The 17,780-nt window shown below is 43.4% G+C and overlaps 1 protein-coding gene across 12 annotated transcripts in view; it reads left to right on the forward strand.

Annotated features, from left to right (window-relative positions):
- The first annotated feature begins 4,311 nt into the window (after positions 1 to 4,311).
- Positions 4,312 to 17,780, forward strand: part of FMO5 (flavin containing dimethylaniline monoxygenase 5) — a 344,784-nt gene continuing 331,315 nt past the window's right edge. For 11 of the 12 annotated variants that reach the window (XR_009213641.1, XR_009213642.1, XR_009213640.1 and 8 more), the window contains exons 1-2: positions 6,517 to 6,666; positions 7,731 to 7,841. The gene's annotated coding sequence lies outside the window, so the exon portion shown is untranslated. Of the gene's footprint in view, positions 4,745 to 5,758; positions 5,761 to 6,510; positions 6,667 to 7,730; positions 7,842 to 17,780 lie in introns of those variants that run through there. The other variant, XR_004247964.1, reaches the window with a different exon arrangement.

A 17,780-nucleotide genomic window follows, 5' to 3' on the forward strand; every position in this document is an offset into this window, starting at 1 on the left:
TTGGGGTCTGTGAAGGCTGAAAGAAGGAAGAAGGAGAAGCCAGTCCATGATTACTTTATCGGATCATCGCTGTGGGCAACCAGAACTCAGTCCTACTTAGAAGGCTACGAAGCCTCTGTAGAATGCATCTCAGACTTGGCAGCCTGCAGGGTGGAATAGGTAAGTATTAATCTACCAGTGTCTGCTCCCATTGATCCAGTATTGTCCTTTGGGTGATAACTTCCCCATACTCTCAGGTTTGCATGTATATCAGAATGGCTGAGCAGGTTCCTGCAGGCAGATGTGGCACAGAAACCAGGAACAGAAGGTGAGCACTGCTCTCTGCATCCAAAGACACGGTGCTGCCAGGTTTCACTTGCTCACTGCTGGTTGCTACAGCAATGGCCAAAACAGTAAGGTGGGCCCAAAGGAGGTATGTGGGGCACTGGATTCAGGGGATGAATCCTCTTTCCACCTCCCTCCACCTTCAGATTCAGATCCTGCCAATTAGTCAAAGACTAACTCAGTCCCCTCCTGAGAAGTTCTTCCAAAGGAATCTGACCATAGCCAACTTTTCCCTTTAAACTCTCAGAGCAGTCACTAAGTAGAACTTATTTTTGCTTGATCTGTATAATATACTACAATCATTCCACTCCTTGGATAATAACTTATGGTCAGAGATTTCATGAACCCCAACCCCAGGACCTTGTACAGCAGTGGATGCAAAACAGGCCTGTCAGTGTTCATTGCATTGAATGGTATAACAATTATCGATCATAAGAGCTCTGCACTTTTTAAGCATTTGCTTCCTTGTCAGCACCACAGGTTAAGTTATAGGAATGGAAGAAGAGAACCTGAGTGAAGGTTTTATTTGGGGCTCTGGATTTTAAATTTAACCTCCAGAACCATGACACTTTCCTACTCCTCAAAGTCTTCAAGTTATCTCTAGCAGAAAATGTCCCCTGCAGCCTTCTGTTTGAAGACATTAGCGTTGCTGGACTGGCCTTTCCAGCTGGTCATTTCTTCCCAGCCCTTTTTCTCACTTCAGCCTGGCACACCCCCTCCTCATGAAGCCTTTCTGAGTCAGATCCACTCAAGTCACTGAATTCAACTCCACATGTATCAACCCAGAGCCTTCTGTGGCTAAGTCCAATGATGCACTATCCCTTCTCCTGGGCAAAAATAAAAGCAATAAGATTTTCTTCCCCATATCCCTCTAGAATTAGTAATGAATTTGCCCTGCTCTATCCAAATCCTTTTGCCATTCTCTGATGTTGACTCATAGGCAAAATGAGTGATTAGGGCAGTGGCCTGTATCAGTGGAACTAAGCTTACTGCCATCTTGAGACAAAGGTAACTGGTCTTTTGGGAGGTGAAGCAATGACCTGAACCTCATTGGCACAATGCTTTAGCTGACACAGACTAGCCCATCATCTAGTTTTTGTTATCTATTCTAAAGAAGGGGTGCACTGGACATGAATAATAGAAGCCATAGGTAATTCAACTCAACGGAAAGCTAATGAGGGCATAGGGCAAGCCAGGCCTTGTGTTACAAAGCAGGGTACTCTGAAAAGACCTTCATATTTGGCATCAGAGATCCTGGGTTTGAATCATGGCTCTACCATTTGTTGGCTATGTGATCTTAGGTGAGTCACTTGACTGCTAGATGTCTCAGTTTTCTCATGGGTGGGATTTTATTGAGGATCAGATGAGATACAATATGTGAAAGCACTTTTAAACAGTTGAGTGTGAGATATTGTTAGCTTTTATGTAAAGAACAGGACCAGATCTCTACCTTTAAGGCTCTTACCTTTTGTCTGAGTCTGATAGGGTTGGATTTCTTCCAGAGAGACAATTTCCTTGAGGAATGAGCTCAGGGCTCCAGTCCACTCGAGCAGAAGGGAACCTTCTTGTGGGAAGAAGTCATCTTCCCTCCATGTGGTCCAACTTCCCAATCAGGGAGGAGGCTGCTGCTGTCCATCCATCTGAGCAGGTGGCAGCTGACTGACATAGGTAAGGGCACACAGCCTGGAATATGCATTCATAGATTACAGAGAATTCACAGATCTCTCTGGGTAGACCCCTCAGGTAGGATATATGTGGATATTTTGGAGTAAATTATTCTAGACAAATGGTTGAAAATCAAATTTTCCAGGCTAGGCGCAGTGGCTCATGCCTGTAATCCCAGCACTTTGGGAGGCCAAGGTGAGAGGATCATCTGAGGTCGGGAGTTCGAGACCAGCCTGACCAACAAGAAGAAACCCTGTCTCTCCTAAAAATACAAAATTAGCCGGGCATGGTGGTGCATGCCTGTAATCCCAGCTACTCGGGATGCTGCAGCAGGAGAATTGTTTGAACCTGGGAGGCTGAGGTTGCAGTGAGCTGACATGACACCATTGCACTCCAGCCTGGGCAACAAGAGTGAAACTCCGTCTCAAAAAAAAAAAAAAAAAAATTAAAAAAAAAAAAATCAGCCATGTGCAGTGGCTCATGCCTGTAATCCCAGCATTTTGGGAGACCGAGGCGGGTGGATCACAAGGTCAGGAGATTGAGACCATCCTGGCTAACATGGTGAAACCCTGTCTCTACTAAAAATACAAAAAAAATTAGCCGGGCGTAGTGGCGGGAGCCTGTAGTCCCAGCTACTCAGGAGGCTGAGGCAGGAGAATGGTGTGAACCCAGGAGGCGGAGCTTGCAGTGAGCCGAGATGGCACCACTGCACTCCAGTGTGACAGAACAAGACTCCATCTAAAAAAAAAAAAAAAAAATCAAATTTTCCCATAATTGACAGAAACGTTCTCCCCATATGTCCCACTCAATTTGAGAAGATGTGTACATTCTGACCAGTAACCAGTTAGACCTTAAACAACTAATTAAGTTGTAGAAATATTAATGGCCATGCTCATGTTTGTCCAGAACTTAACGAAGCACATGAGGTGAGAAACTAGAGTTACCCAAGTTTGGAAATCTTACAAAGTGGTTAGTGTTCAGGAAAGGTGGAAGAAAATTGAGAGGCTTTAAGAAAAATCAAGATTGTGAATATCAGAGACTCTAATCCACTAGAAAAATCATTCAGCTGGGAATAAACGAGAAATAGAGAGATGAATGAAAAAATTCTATCATTTCTTTCTTTGGCATGTATTGAGAACGATGTGGTAGGACGTGTTCTAGCGGCTGGGGTATGTAGTAGACCCCTGTTGTCTGGTGGAGCACCCATCCCCCAGTTACTAAGGACTCACAGCTGCACCCTTCTCTGGAACCCTGCAGCAGGGAAGCACTCCCCCCAGCAATGCCTGGATGCCAGGCACGTTATGCTGCTTTCATCCCACACACACACACTCTAGGAGCAGCTTGCAGCCAATGCCCAGTTGTTAGGGATGGGGGTAAAAGTGCAGTCCCCTTGTCTCAAGTGGGCTGACTCTGTGATGTCATTCAAGCTCCAAAGTGCCCCCTGGAATCAGGCTGAGGCTAGACCCACAGCTTGGCTGATCTCCCCAGCCCTATCCAGTTTCCCTCACTCCTATGAATTTCACCCTCAATAAATCACTTGAGTAAGAAGAATTCTCATCTCAGGGTCTGCTTCTAAGGAACCCAAGTTAAGACAACAGGCAATGCTGAATAAATCAGAAGTAGTCTCCCTCTGGGAGCTTGTACTGGGGGAGGATACGGACAAATACGCAAGCATTTATAATGTAGAGTCACAATGGTAGCTTCAGAAGATACACGGTGCTCTGGGAACAGGAATGGTCACAGACTGTTTCTTAGAGTTGAACATTTCTGAGCTGAGAACTGAAGTATAACTAGGAGCTGGCTGGGTAAAGAGGTTGGGGAAATAAAGAATTTCTCAAGCAGAGGAAAAAGAAGATATTGAGGATGAATGGAAAATACTGCAATATATGCCCCCCAAATCATAAAAAGTTCAGTATGACTGAAGCCAAGGGTGACAGTGGCAAGAAAAGACACCACATACAGATTATGAAGGGCATAGTGAGATATTAACACATTTCTATTGTATCCCTGGGCAAAGGAAAAATAATGAAGAATTTTAAGTGGAGGACACATGATAATGAGAGGTGAAGCCAGCTGGACTTCCTGGGTCGAATTGGGGACTTGGAGAAATTTTCTGCCTAGCTAGAGGATTGTAAACACACCAATCAGAGCTCTGTGTCTAGCTAAAGGATTGTAAATGCACCATTCAGCACTCTGTAAAAATGGACCAATCAGCACTCTGTAAAATGGACCAATCAGCTCTCTGAAAAATGGACCAATCAGCAGAGTGTGGGTGGGACCAATAAGGGAATAAAAGCTGGCCACCCCCACCCGCACCCAGCCAGCAGCTGCAACCGGTGCTGATCCGCTTACGTGCTGTGGAAGCTTTGTTCTTTCTCTCTCCGTAATAAATCTTGCTGCTGCTCAGTCTTTGGGTCCGCACTATCTCTATGAGCTGTAACACTCACCGCGAGGTTCTGCGCCTTCATTCCTGAAGTCAGCGAGATCACGAACCCACCGGCAGGAACAAAGAACTCCGGATGCGCCACTTTTAAGAGCTATAACACTCCCCGCCAGGGTCTGCGGCTTCATTCCTGGAGTCAGTGAGACCACGAACCCACCGGAAGGAAGAAACTCCGGACACATCTGAACATCTGAAGGAACAAACTCCAGACACACCATTTTTAAGAACTGTAACACTCACCGGGAGGCTCCGTGGCTTCATTCTAGAAGACAGCGAGATCAAGAACCCACCAGAAGGAATAAATTCCGGACAGTAAGATTTTCATTTTTTAAAAATCCCTGGGCTGTAGAATGGAAAGAAAAGACTCAGAAGGCAAAGCTGATAGTAAGGATGCAACACCAGTTAACATTTCAGTTATATTACAGTTAAGGGCTAGAGTATTGGCATTGGAGAGACAGGGACTAAATTCTCAGCTCCAACACTTACTAGCTTGGGTAAGTTATTCTCTGTAAACTTCAATGTCCTTAATGGTAAAATGGGGCTACAGTAATAACCAGAGCAGATATGCACATTGAAGGATCTGATGTATGAAAAGGGTTTTGTTATTTTTGCAACAGTTGGCACGCTGGAAGCACCATGAAAATGATCTGTTATTATCCATGTGATCTTAACTTGGGCAACAGTAGTGGAAATGGAAAGACATAGATCGTTGGTGCTGTGGCACACACCTGTAGCTCCAGCTCTGCAGGAGGCTGAGACGGGGATCACTTAAGTCTAGCTTGGACAACATAGCAAGACTGCATCGCTGAAAAAAGTGTAGATGGATTAAAAAATGGTAGGAGGTGGAATTAAAGAGTTGGATGTGGAAGTGGAAATGAAAGAAAGTGAGGTGTCAAGGATTTCTGGCTTTGGCAGCAGATAGATTGCAGCATCTTTCCTTGAGATAGGACTTTAGGAGGAGGTAAATATAAATATTCTGAATGGAAGCTATAGAACTGGATGTGCTGCTTTTGAAGAGCCTATGAGATACTCAAAGTGGAATTGTCTGGAAAGTAGTTGTACACGAGAGGCTGAAGTTGAGGAGAGAGATCTGAGTAGAACATACATAGGTAAGGTAGAGAAGAGAACTCAGACAGTGTGTACTGAGAATAGAGAAGAGGGCGAGGCACGGCACTGGACCTGGGAGACAAAGGTGAGAAGACAAGACTCCCACTCTCAGGGAACTCAGTCTGGTTGGGGAAGCAGATAATTAAACAGATCATTAGAATACAGTGGAATACACCCCATAGGTTCAGTTTTGGACCAAACCTATGGGGTGGATCCCAGCAGTTGAAGGAACTGAAGATAGAACAAGGACTCTAAAGGTCAGAGCTAAAATTAGAGATACTCAACAGGGTGGGGATATGGGACAAGGAAGGAAAGGGTGGAACAACTTGGAAAAGATTTTGAATGCTCTTAAACCAGAGACAAAGTAATTGACTGGAACATCACAGCATTAGGAAGAATGTTAGTGCTCTTGGATTCCATGCTTCTCAGACCGTGCTATAATGGAATCTTCACAGTTCTGAGGGGCCCCTATAATTAGAGGCCACCACAGTGGAGGAGTTGAAACCAAGCAGACACCCTACTAAACCAGAGTTGTCTTGTTTTGCACATTAAAACTGTCTGCAAGCTTTCTTTTGAAAAAAAGAAAAGTAGTTGTGCCTGAAAAAAAATTGAAAACTAACAACTTAAGGTAAATCAATGTACAGATAAAGAATACGAGGCCCAGAGAAGCTAAGTCACATGCTTAAAATCAAATCATACAGCTAATTAGGGATCAAGTTGGGCCTAGAACCTAAATTTTTTGTTCTCAAGCTGGTGTTCTTTTTTGTTATGTCTGAGACCTTGTACTTCTAATTTGCCTAGTCCACATTCATTTGTATCTTCAGATTTTTCTGAACTGTAGTAAAAGAGATGTGTATTTCAAACATCATGGGAACAAGGCGTGGGAGGGATCTTACAGAGCAGCAATTAAAATCATTGCTGGCATGTGGTCTTTCACAATAAAATTCTCCCCTTCCTTTTGATTCCTCTAGGCAACAGCACAAAGTTAAACCAGGAAGTCCCTCTGCCTTGCTAGGGATCCAGGTTTGCCTTCTTGTGGCGGTATCCCATTTCATTACAGCTGACCTAAGTTTGAACAAACACTGCCACCTGATGCATGAAAGCTCTACTGTGACCTACGTTAAAAGGTAATTTAAAAAAAAAAAAACAAAACAGAATCGTGACTCATACAGATTGAACATGAACATGTGTTGGAGATTTTAATTAACTCAATCAATGAGAGAACTAGGCAGATATTATAACTGGCTCAAAAGAGAATACAAAGAACATGTATAGATCAAGAATATTGAAATGAATGCACAAAAAAAGGGCAAAACTGACTTCTTCCATAGAGGGAGTGGGAGTCAATTGAACCTCTACCAGAAGGGACAAAACTTGCATGTTTACAGACAATTATTTTGCAATGCTATCAGCTAGCTACAGTTTACAAAGTTGTGAAATAGCTCCCATAGAATCCAAATCAGATAAAAGATAGCAGAAGAGTGTGCGATGGACAACACATAGTTTTCCAAATATATGCAGACATTTTCCTTACAACTATTAGAAAAGCAGAAGTATCTTTTACAACAAAACATGGGCAACCCAGGTTCCTTTTTCTGTTTTATATACATGCAAAAATAAACAAGTATGTATGTGCGTATGTATTTGCATATACTTTTTAAAATAAAAATTTCACAAAAGAATACTTAATCCTGAATTCATGCAGTGTACCCTGATACTTTTTATTCTATTCTTTTGTTAGTGCTGGTATCCACACCAATTAATTTCGTGACTCCTTATTGAGTTACTACCCACAAATGGGTCAAGGATTCACAGTTTGTAAACAGGGAACTAGATCAGTGCTCCTCAAACTGTTGTGAAGCACCAGTTTTTAAATATTTGACAGTTTTCAGTCCTTCACATACTGATACTTTTGTAAAACACAATAAAAATAAATTATTAGAAAAATGAAGTGAAAAAAACTCCCATAGATTTACGAAATGCAAGCTCAACTTTTTATTATTAGATTTAACAGACAAAACTGGATGCTGGGGCAAGGTCAAATTCCTATTTAAAGATTTCCAAATGCTTGTTTTGTTTCTATGCTTTGTTTCTGCACACTGGAACAGTGTCCACTGGTCCTTGGACCACACTTTGAGTAGCACTGACTAAGTGACCAGCTCTGACACTGCGGTGATTTTTTGTTTTCCAGGAACTGACACTCCCTCAGGCTACCTTAGTCAGTGGGGGCTTGTTGCAGCATGCCTGTGGCAGTGAGAGAGAGAGGCACATCACAGGAGCATCTGGCACCAGTGGCATCCCGGTGAGTGAAATGTCATATGGACACTGGAAGGATCTAACACTGAGGTGGCCCTGCATCTCTGTGCTGTTCACCGCGAGCATGCCTGGGCTGCTCTTCTGTGTTCTTCCTGATGTTCCTCATGATACTGATTGATTGTTTTTTGGAATTTCCCAGTTCACATTCCCAAGAGAACCCATTGCCCTATTTAATCATCACTTCTGTTGCTGCAGAACTTTGTGCAGTACTGGGGTTGCTTGCTGCCTTAATGTCAGGAGTTGGCCAGGCATCCAGTCATAGGGCAGAGTAGGCTCTTGTGGTATCGAAATGGCCACCTTCCTTCAAGGAGCAGCAGGTCTTCTTCCTCAGCACAGCAGGCAATGGTGAGGAAGAGGCTAGTTTTCCTTTGAAGAGGATTTTGAGAAAAGGTTGGCCCATCTAAAATGCGTTTTACAATACTTGGAGGTCGCTCACTGTGCAGGAGGCTGAAGAAGGGTAACACTGTCATAACTGCAGACACAGACCCTTCTGGCTCCATCTCTATCCTACCTAGAACTAGATTAGAGAGAGACTCTGGAGAACTTACTCATACCCAATGGGGTACTTTTACATTTCTCTAAAGTCAGGATACACTTTCCCTTTGTGAACGTTTATACTTCTGAAGACATTTGCAAATCTTTAAACTCTTGGTTAAACAACAGTTTATACTGTCCACCTATAATTCAGAAAAGCAGAACTTCAAAAGAATGATGACAAACTTGGCTGGGCGCGGTGGCTGACGCCTGTAATCCCAGCACTTTGGGAGGCCGAGGCGGGCGGATCACCTGAGGTCCGGAGTTTGAGATCAGCCTACGCAGCGTGGCGAAACCCCGTCTCTACTAAACATACAAAAAATTAGCCAGGCATGGTGGTGGGCACCTGTAATCCCAGCTACTGGGGAGGCTGAGGCGGGAGAAACACTTGAACCTGGGAGGTGGAGCTTGCAGTGAGCCGAGATAGCGCCACTACACTCCAGCCTGGGTGACAAGAGTGAAACTCGGTCTCAAAAAAAAAAAAAAAAAAAGAAAAGACAAACTCAGTGAAACACATAGAACAATCAAGGTGTACTGAGATGTAGACAGTGGCAGTGAACAATTCTCTACCCAAAGCTGAAGGAGAGTCATTGCCCACCATAAGTCAATCCAAATCTGAGAAAATTACAACTTAACCCCTTTACTTTAAGGGTTGCCCATGAATAGTCACAGCTAGTTATGTCAAATCCTTGAATGCTGGAGGCTTGTATTTACATCTCTACCCATATCCTTTCATTTATTTCACTTCATACCAAAATAAACAGGCCTATTACATGGTGTTTAGATTTTCTAGGCTTGTCCACATCTCCCATATATAAGATATAATGTGTATAAAGTGCTTGATACAATGTCTGCTGCATAGTAAGCACTCCATAAATGTTAACTCTGACATACATATATATTAAACCTGTACTAGCTAGATTGCTTGAGTTATTTTTTTGTGCATGTGGCTGTACTGATGCCTGCTTAGGTAATAGCCATCTTCATTATTTAATATGATTCTGGTTTCCTCTGAAGTTTAGTGAGGTGTGGTTTTTCTGTGATGTTCTCCTCCACTAGTTTTCAAGCTTATCTTGGAAAGTCTTTTACAACCTCGATAACGCCCTGCAGTTATTAGTACCAGGAATGCTCTGTACACCGTGGGCACCCAGCACATGCTGCTGGCTGGCTGGCTGATTGATTTACTATGCCTCCCCCTTGCACATTATAAGCTTTCATCACTGCAAATGTAAGAACCTTCTTTTCTACATCTCCTGCCATCCAGAACAGTCTTCGTAGATCTCCCTGCCTCATTGACTCATCATCTCATTTCACCCTTTCTTCCTTTTTCTGGACCTTCTAACTTTGTTTTTCTCCCCAGATTACCATTTTTTTCACTCAGCATGCACACATTATCTAGTTTTAGAAAATACTCCCTATTTGCTCCTATATCTTAATTTGGCTGTCCCCATTTCTATGCTGCCTACTAGTATAAATGAGACAATAGCTCAAAGAACAACTTGTAAAAAATGAAAAACTCCGTGCAGACTTCCAGGGAAATTAAGCACATACTTTAGACCAGGAGCTGAATCTATGGGTTAGAAAGCTTCCTTAGCCGTCTTCTCTATGAGGCTGTGATTGGGTGAATGTTTTTAAAGGAACTCTCTCAATATGAAAGGGGTTTGGGGTGGGATGAAGCCTTGGCCATCTGGATGAGAAAGATTCAGATGCTGAAACAGATCTCTGGAGTTAATGAATTTCACAGTCCTTTGCCCTTACTTTGCTTGTCTCAGTCTAGAAACAGACACCTGGTGTAAGCTTGTTAAATGGCAGGAATAAGTAAGAAGTGAAAAAGAGTTAAAGCAAACTTCTTTGCAAACTGCTCTCCTTGTGAAACTAAGCAGGTAGTTCTATGAGTGACGGTAACTCACATAGCCTCTTGGCTTAGTGTTGAACATAGCACCAAAGTTCACAAGCATTTACACACCTGCAGTTTTTTTCTTTTTTTGTAAAACAGGTCTGGCCTAATTACAGGATTTCATTGTATTTTTATACATATAATAATCTAGTTTCCCCTGTAAATGATTCATTTACAATTCAATTAAACAGCCAAGGAGAACCAAATGTTAAAATAAACATGTTTTTAAATAAGATACAATGTGTGTAATTAGACAGAACACATACCTCTATCTCAGTGTTTGATTTGCATGATAATACAGAATAGGTCATTTGAGGCTATGCCAAATACAGGGATTAGATGACCTTTAAGTTCCTGTCAAGCTGGAGAGTCTATGATTTTGTGATCTGAATGAAAAATGAAAAATTTAGTGCATCATCCAAATGTTTACAAGAATCCAGCTGTTTGATGTCAGGTAGACAAAACACCCAGACAACTGGCAGAGATGCGTCATTGTCATCCAGATGTTTTTGCATTGCATTGATTTAGCCTGACACATAGCAAAGTTAAGTCACTTACTGAAGATTTGTGACAAAACCTTCTGAATATACTGGCAATAAAATTGTTGAGAGATTTGCCATTTTAGTATCAGTGGCACGAATGTTTTGCTACGGCCCCATTGACAGCTCCTGAATCCATAAGATTTGAGAATAGTCAATTCAGTTCTCTCCACTCTGCAGCTCTGTGCTCTCCTCACTGTCTCCATCCCCCACACCCCCAAAGGTCTATGTTAACCTGAGCTCTGACCCATGACAAAGTGGTCTCGATCACAGGGCTGTGTATGTGGCCTTTGTCATGGAAGCTGCTTCTGTTCACAGTGATCACTGGGTCTTGGGGACATTGCTGTCTGGGCCAAGGGCTGGCCAAATCAGAATTGCTGCCATCCTAAAGGTTAATTGCAGTAGGCAGTCATAGCCACCATTCATCCTTCCATTATCATGGTCAATAATACCACTCATCTAGGCTTGGCTGTGATTCAGGGACCTGGCTGAGGTGACTGATGCTGATCAAAAGTCTTTTTTTTTTTTTTTTTTTTTTTGAGATGGAGCCTCGCTCTGTTGCCCAGGCTGGGGTGCAGTGGTGTGATCTCAGCTCACCGCAAGCCCCGCCTCCCGGGTTCACACCATTCTCCTGCCTCAGCCTCGCGACTAGCTGGGACTACAGGCACCCACCACCACTCCCGGCTAGTTTTTTGTATTTTTAGTAGAGACGGCGTTTCACCGTGTTAGCCAGGATGGTCTCGATCTCCTGACCTCGTGATCCACCTGCCTCGGCCTCCCAAAGTGCTGGGATTACAGGCATGAGCCACTGCACCCGGCCCTGACCAAAAGTCTTATCCACACACCTGTAAATCTAAACACTGATCTTGGGTTTGCAGCTGTAGCTACTATATGGAGAGCCGTATGTGGTTTGCACATCAGTCTCTTTGACTCAGCTTCTTCTGGTTGCCTTGACTCCCAGTGAATCCCCCAGTGCCTGATTGCTGCCCATCCCAGGCCCATCTGGTAACCCTCATGCTCCAAATGTTGCAAGCTTGACCACTTACTTTGAAATTGTGCTTCAAAGGCATCTTCCTCTGTTATCCTTCCTGGCTTCTTTTCCCCCGGCACCCTGCAGCCTCACTTTCTTTATCACTGCCTCTTTCTGGCTGTATGCACAGGCCCCGCTGCTGCCAGTCAAGCCCTGCCTGAATCTGGATAGTATAGCCTTGGGTGCCCAGAGGGCTTTTGCTCAACCAAATCCCCTATGCGACCTTGAGCAAATCACAACACTTCCCTGGGCCCCACTGTCCTAATCTTAACATGAGAATGTTGGACTAAATCAGGTCTGAGGTCCCCTCCAGTTCTAAAATTATATTATCTCTCTAATACTGTGAGACTGGCTGCCTTCCAAGGTGCCACTGCTCATCATTCTGTCTAGTTGTTATGCAAGGATTTCGGGAGGAGGAAAAAATAAAGCTCCAGGAGTAATATCTTGAAAAATTATGAAATGTGTCTGCTACCTTTCTCGTCTTCATGAGCCCCTTGTTTTTCTTCTGTGTTGAATTTAAAACGCAGAGACTTAAACTCACACATTATGACAGTTCTGTCACTTCCTTCAATTACGCAGTAAAAACACACAAAGGTGCAGGTAAGTTTAGCACCTTGAGTATTTTACAAGCAATGCTGTGTTGGGCTGAGGATGGGGGTGTGTGGTAGAAAGAGGTGCTGCAACAGAAGCCAGAAGGGAAGGAGAGCCTATAGGGGAGAGAGACATTAAGGGCCTGAGGGAAGGGAAGGTGCCTGAGCTCAGGGACTGTAAAGGAGGACTATTCACCTTGAACGTCCAATCAACACTTTCTCTGGAATTTAGATATGTTAATTCCACAAGAACATATTGTCTAAAAAAAAGAAAATAAATTTAGCATATAAACAGTCCTTGGATGCTTCCAGTGGTTAGATTTTTCAGATAAACAATCTCCTATTGTATTAAGAGCTTGTCCTTCTCTGGCAAGGATGGTCCAGGACAGATAACGTTGAGTGCTTTCCTCTAACACATTTATATTGGTTACATCAGGTTAATGAACACTCAAGGCATTTTTCAAGAAGTCACAAAGGAGGTGAGTCTGAGGAGCAGGTGTTGAAGTAGAAAGGAAGGCCTGTCTACACACTCTCTTTATGTGAATGAATCAGAGGTTTTTGCTGTTGCAATTGTGGTTGTTTTTATATGTTGAAACCACTAGCTGATACAGTGATTGACTTTCCCAAAATATATCCCTGGTGGTAATTAAAAAAAAAAATCACAGAGATTATCCCCAATTTGGGCCTCTAAACTCAGGGATCGTTCTGGAAAAGCAACCCTATATCCAAGTGTGTCTTAGGTGATGCTGGTTGAGAATGGGACACCCATTCTCTGGGAGCCAGCCAGAGAAGTTACCCTGCTTTTGGAGAGACGGGCTATCATTGAGGAAACAGTGCATCACCAGGGAGGATCGAATTCACGCTCCTTCTCCCCCAACAACTCTCGTACCCCCACAGATACTCCTTGTTTCTCCTTGTCTCCCTTTTCTCATACCCATGTCAACCTCCCTCACTCAGTAATCAACTCATTGAGGGTTTGCTTTAAAAACCTATCAACATCCTAATTTTCTCCAAATTAGCTTTTCTATGGCCAGGAGAACCTTAGGTTAGGATGTCCTTCTCTCGTAAAGTTTCTGTAGCAAGTGAAAGCAAGAGGGACCCATTGGGGTGGTAGGGCAAGACACTAATCCTCAGTGAAAAGTCTAATCCTCAGTCACTAAGTGTCCTGGCAGATTAGAGGGCAAAGTGAGTGGGGAGAATCAGCTTAAAGAACCAAATTGGATTGGACCAGAGCAGAGGTACAGGTATGGAAGAGTGGTTTTGTCAGTAGCTGCTGATTGAGCCAAGTTCAGCATGGAACTGACAGAGATGATATGGAAGACAACTTACTTAAGTAGCTCCTGGATCAGAAAGAAGCCTCAAAGTGAGAGAACCTGGGGCGAATATCAGCTGGAGTCCCCTGATGGGACTTTGATACATCAAGATCTCTTGGCTGTTGAGGAGATAGTGGGTCCAGAAAGGGGATGAGGAATCTGGAAAAGTGTGGGAGATCAACCATGCATAATTTTTTTATCATTATGGAGTTTGTTCTAGAATTTTACAGTTTACAAAGTATAATCACACATATTATCTCATAATTTCCACGGTTACTTAATATTACTGAGAAGTAGTTTTAGCAAACTCTATTTTATAATTCATTCATTTGCTCAACATATTTTGAGAGCCTTTTATGCACAAGGCACTGTGCTGGATACTCAAGATACTACAATAGACAAGACTATATCAACAGTTGAAAAGTAATTGCCATGTGACAGGATTATGCTTCGGTAAGTAAGGGTAGCTGGGCACAGCTAGCAGGAAGATCTGCGGTGGTCTAGGCAAGTATTTTCAAAAGAAGTGACATTTAAGATGAGACCTGAATAGTAAATAAAGATGAGCTAGGTGAGGGGCAAGAGATGGAAGCATGTTACAGCTAGAGGTACAATTTGTCGAAGACCCAGACATGGGAACGTCAGAGAAAGTCAGAGAAAGCAAGCAAGTGAATTTGCCTTACTCTAGGGCTTACACTGTGGTGATCACAGCTGGATGAAGAATGTCAGGGGATGAATTGGAAGAAATGAAACTGGAAAGAAGAAGGAACAAAGTCTTGAAGGGTCTTGGAAGCCATGTTAAGAAGGATGAATGAGAGATAAAGAAGACGACATTGAGCTTTCTCACTTGGGCAGTTGGTGGATGGCTCATGTGACTTTACTGAGGTAGGAAGCCTGAGAGGAAAAGCAGGTTTTGAGGGAGAGATGACTAATGCAGTTTAAGACATGTCATGTTGGAAACATCATGTATCACTGTCCAGTAAGTAGTTGAAGACAAAGATCTGGATCTCAAGAGAGAAGCATGGGCTGAAGATGGCAATATGGAACTATTGCCACATGGTTCGTTATTAAACACAAAGAAGCAGCCAAGATTGCCAGGGAGAGTAGACAGAGGAGAAACAGGCCCAGGATAGAGCTCCAAGGAACTTCAAAAGTAAAAAGAAGAGAAGGAGAACCCATAAAGGAGTTGAAGAAGCATGTTGTTCTGTTGAGAGAATATATTCTGGCCATATGTCTCTGGGCAAGTTAGGTCACCTCCCTGAGCCATGGTCTTTCCATCTCTAACAAGGACAGTAATAGCACTTACCTATGGAGCAGTACCTAGAAAGTTTATCACAATTCTGGCACATAGTAAGCATCAATTAAGGTTAGCTCATGTTTTAGTAAGAAGAATGATAACAATGAAAAAAAGCAAGTAGAGAAGTCAGAAGAACATGAGATGAGGGTGATGGCATGAGGGAAGAGTGTTGAGACAAGAAAAAACTGGTCAATAAGGACAAATGGGCCAGGTGAAGTGGCTCACGCCTGCAATCGCAGCACTTTGGGAGACTGAGATGACAGGATCACTTGAGCCCAGGAGTTCAAGGCCAGCCTGGGCAACAAAGGGAGACCTTGTCTCTGCAAAAAGTAAATACATAAACAAATAAAGACAGATGTGCTGAGGTCAAAATAAAAAGGCTGAAAACAGTCTATTGGATTTGGCTGCAGGTAGGACATTGATGACCTTTGCAAGGTATGCCTCAGGAGCACGGTCTGAGATGAGGAAGACCTGGAGATAGTAATTGTGGGAGAAATGGATTTTCAGCCGAGTTCGGTAGTTAGGCTGAGGTCACACAGCCAGTAAACTCTGTTGTCACATAGTGACCCAAACTCAGATTGTCAGACTCCAAATTTGGTTTTCTTTCCACCTATAGGACCCAAGGAAGATAATTTAACAAATAAACATAACTCCGTGACTTCTGCTTAGTTAACTGAGGAGAGGAAGGAATGAAAAAAAATAAAAATAGAAAGGATGGGGTACGGGGAGATAGGAATATATAGCAAGGCACAGAATTTGTCAGGAAGGGTAATTAGGCAGACCCATTCCCAGGAACGGGAGGAAGTTGAATATAAAATCAACAAATGTTTCTTGAATGCCTCTCACGTGTCAAGCATGTGGGGACTGCAGATGAAACAGAGACATAAGACACGACTCTTGCTTCCAGGAACAAGACATAAACATGAGAAAAATTTAAGTGCTGAACAGTTGTTTAAGGCAACAATGGAAGAGCTGCCACAAAGCAATATATGATTTATTGTCAAATGAATTGTAGCAAACAATGAATGAAAAAACTTCTTCAGAATTTGCCAAGGAAAGCTCACCCAGTTTCAGGTAGATGAACTGGACCCCTAAGCAGCGCCAGGTATGGGGGTCCCTGGGAGTTGTGCCAAGAGATGGGGCTGCCCCTGCTAGTGGACGGTAATAAGCCTTGTGGCGTAGGTCCAGAAAAGCTGGGTGCCCTATAACTGGGCTATAGGATGAGAACACTGGTCTCCACCTGGCTCAGGGTGTGTGTGTGGGTGTGTGTGTGTGTGTGTGTGTGTGTATCAGAGACAAAAATTGGAGAAAGACACGTAGAAACAGATATGTACACACAGAGACATGGAAAAGGGTAGATGATGAAAGATAGGGAAAGAATGCCTGGCACATAGTGGCTCATTGGATAAATGAACACACAATCCAAGGAGATTCAAAGCAAAGTGTATGAGAGAGGCTGAGCCACATATTGGGAAATCTTTGAATCAGACTCAATTATGACTCTTTTTACCTGTGTGCATTTAGGCAAGGTTACTTGACATTTCTGGGTTTCCTTTTCTTTGCCAGACAGGAATAACAACACCTACTTTACCAGGCTGTTGTACCAGGCCTGAATTGAATAACGTATATAAATTACCTGGTACACGGTCTGATCCGAAGTCCATGCTCAATAAATGTCAGTTGTCAATGGCAGTTCAAGGTGCTTACAGATTGTCACCTTTCACTGAAGAAGTTGGAGATGCTTTATAAATATTAGCAGATGAAGTCTCACAAGACACTGAAAAAGTGGAAAACAAATGTTATCATCCTTATTTTATGCATGGAGAAGCTTGGCACTGAGAATCAGGGTTTTGCCAGAGGAATAAGCAATTCTGTGGGAGGATGGGCTATAGGATGGATAGCAAAGCCTCAACAAAGATTCTCAAACATGGCCTGCCTTCCCTACCCGCCCTCCAGCCAGCCAGCCAGCAGGTGGTAGGGTCAGATTACATTTGCTCTCCCCTGCCTGGTCTCCAGCTCTGACTGGGACTGGCTGGTGAGTTTGCAATGATGCAGTGTAACCCTGGGCATTATTTCTCAAAAAATCAGGCAGCATGAAAGAGGATGAGCTCTGATCAGACCCAGCATTGATTCCTTCTGAGAGCAGTCTACAAGTCAGACTCTCTTTGGCAGCCTTTTCCCACCTCCTCCGTGACAACTTGATAATAGTCCGTCCTGGTGGAATTTTCTCCCCCAGGACATTCCTGCAACTCAGTTGCTTCGCCCTTTCAAAACACAAGTGAGCAGAGCCCAGAAACTGAAACAGCCTTCCGGTCTCATTAGCGCGCTATGTTTCTCTGTTGTTCTGATTTGTTATTGTGGTTCCTGGGTGTGAATATGATCACTTGTTAAAGTGGCCTATTTATACGCGTCTTCTCTTTCATTTACCTTCATTTCTCAGCACCCGAGAAATAGAAGGGAATCAGTGCACTGTGCTAATGATTTCTATGTCCCCGGTTGCTAGATGCGAGGGCGGAGGCCCAGACCCTAAGGAGGCTTTCAGTGTCTGAACCAGTGTCACTGTCTCCTCCTCCAACCCATCCTTCAGCGCACACACCAGGGAAGTACATCGGCGTTATGGCTGACTTGAGTATGAGTTTGTGAGTCAGAAATCAGCTCCTGGAGAAGATCAGGAGAATTAAGGTTGAATGGGGATTGCACGCCCATATACACAATTATGGTGCTTCAG

The sequence above is a fragment of the Hylobates moloch genome, unplaced genomic scaffold (assembly GCF_009828535.3).
Source record: "Hylobates moloch isolate HMO894 unplaced genomic scaffold, HMol_V3 SCAFFOLD_5, whole genome shotgun sequence".
In the NCBI taxonomy this organism is placed as follows: Eukaryota; Metazoa; Chordata; class Mammalia; order Primates; family Hylobatidae; genus Hylobates; species Hylobates moloch.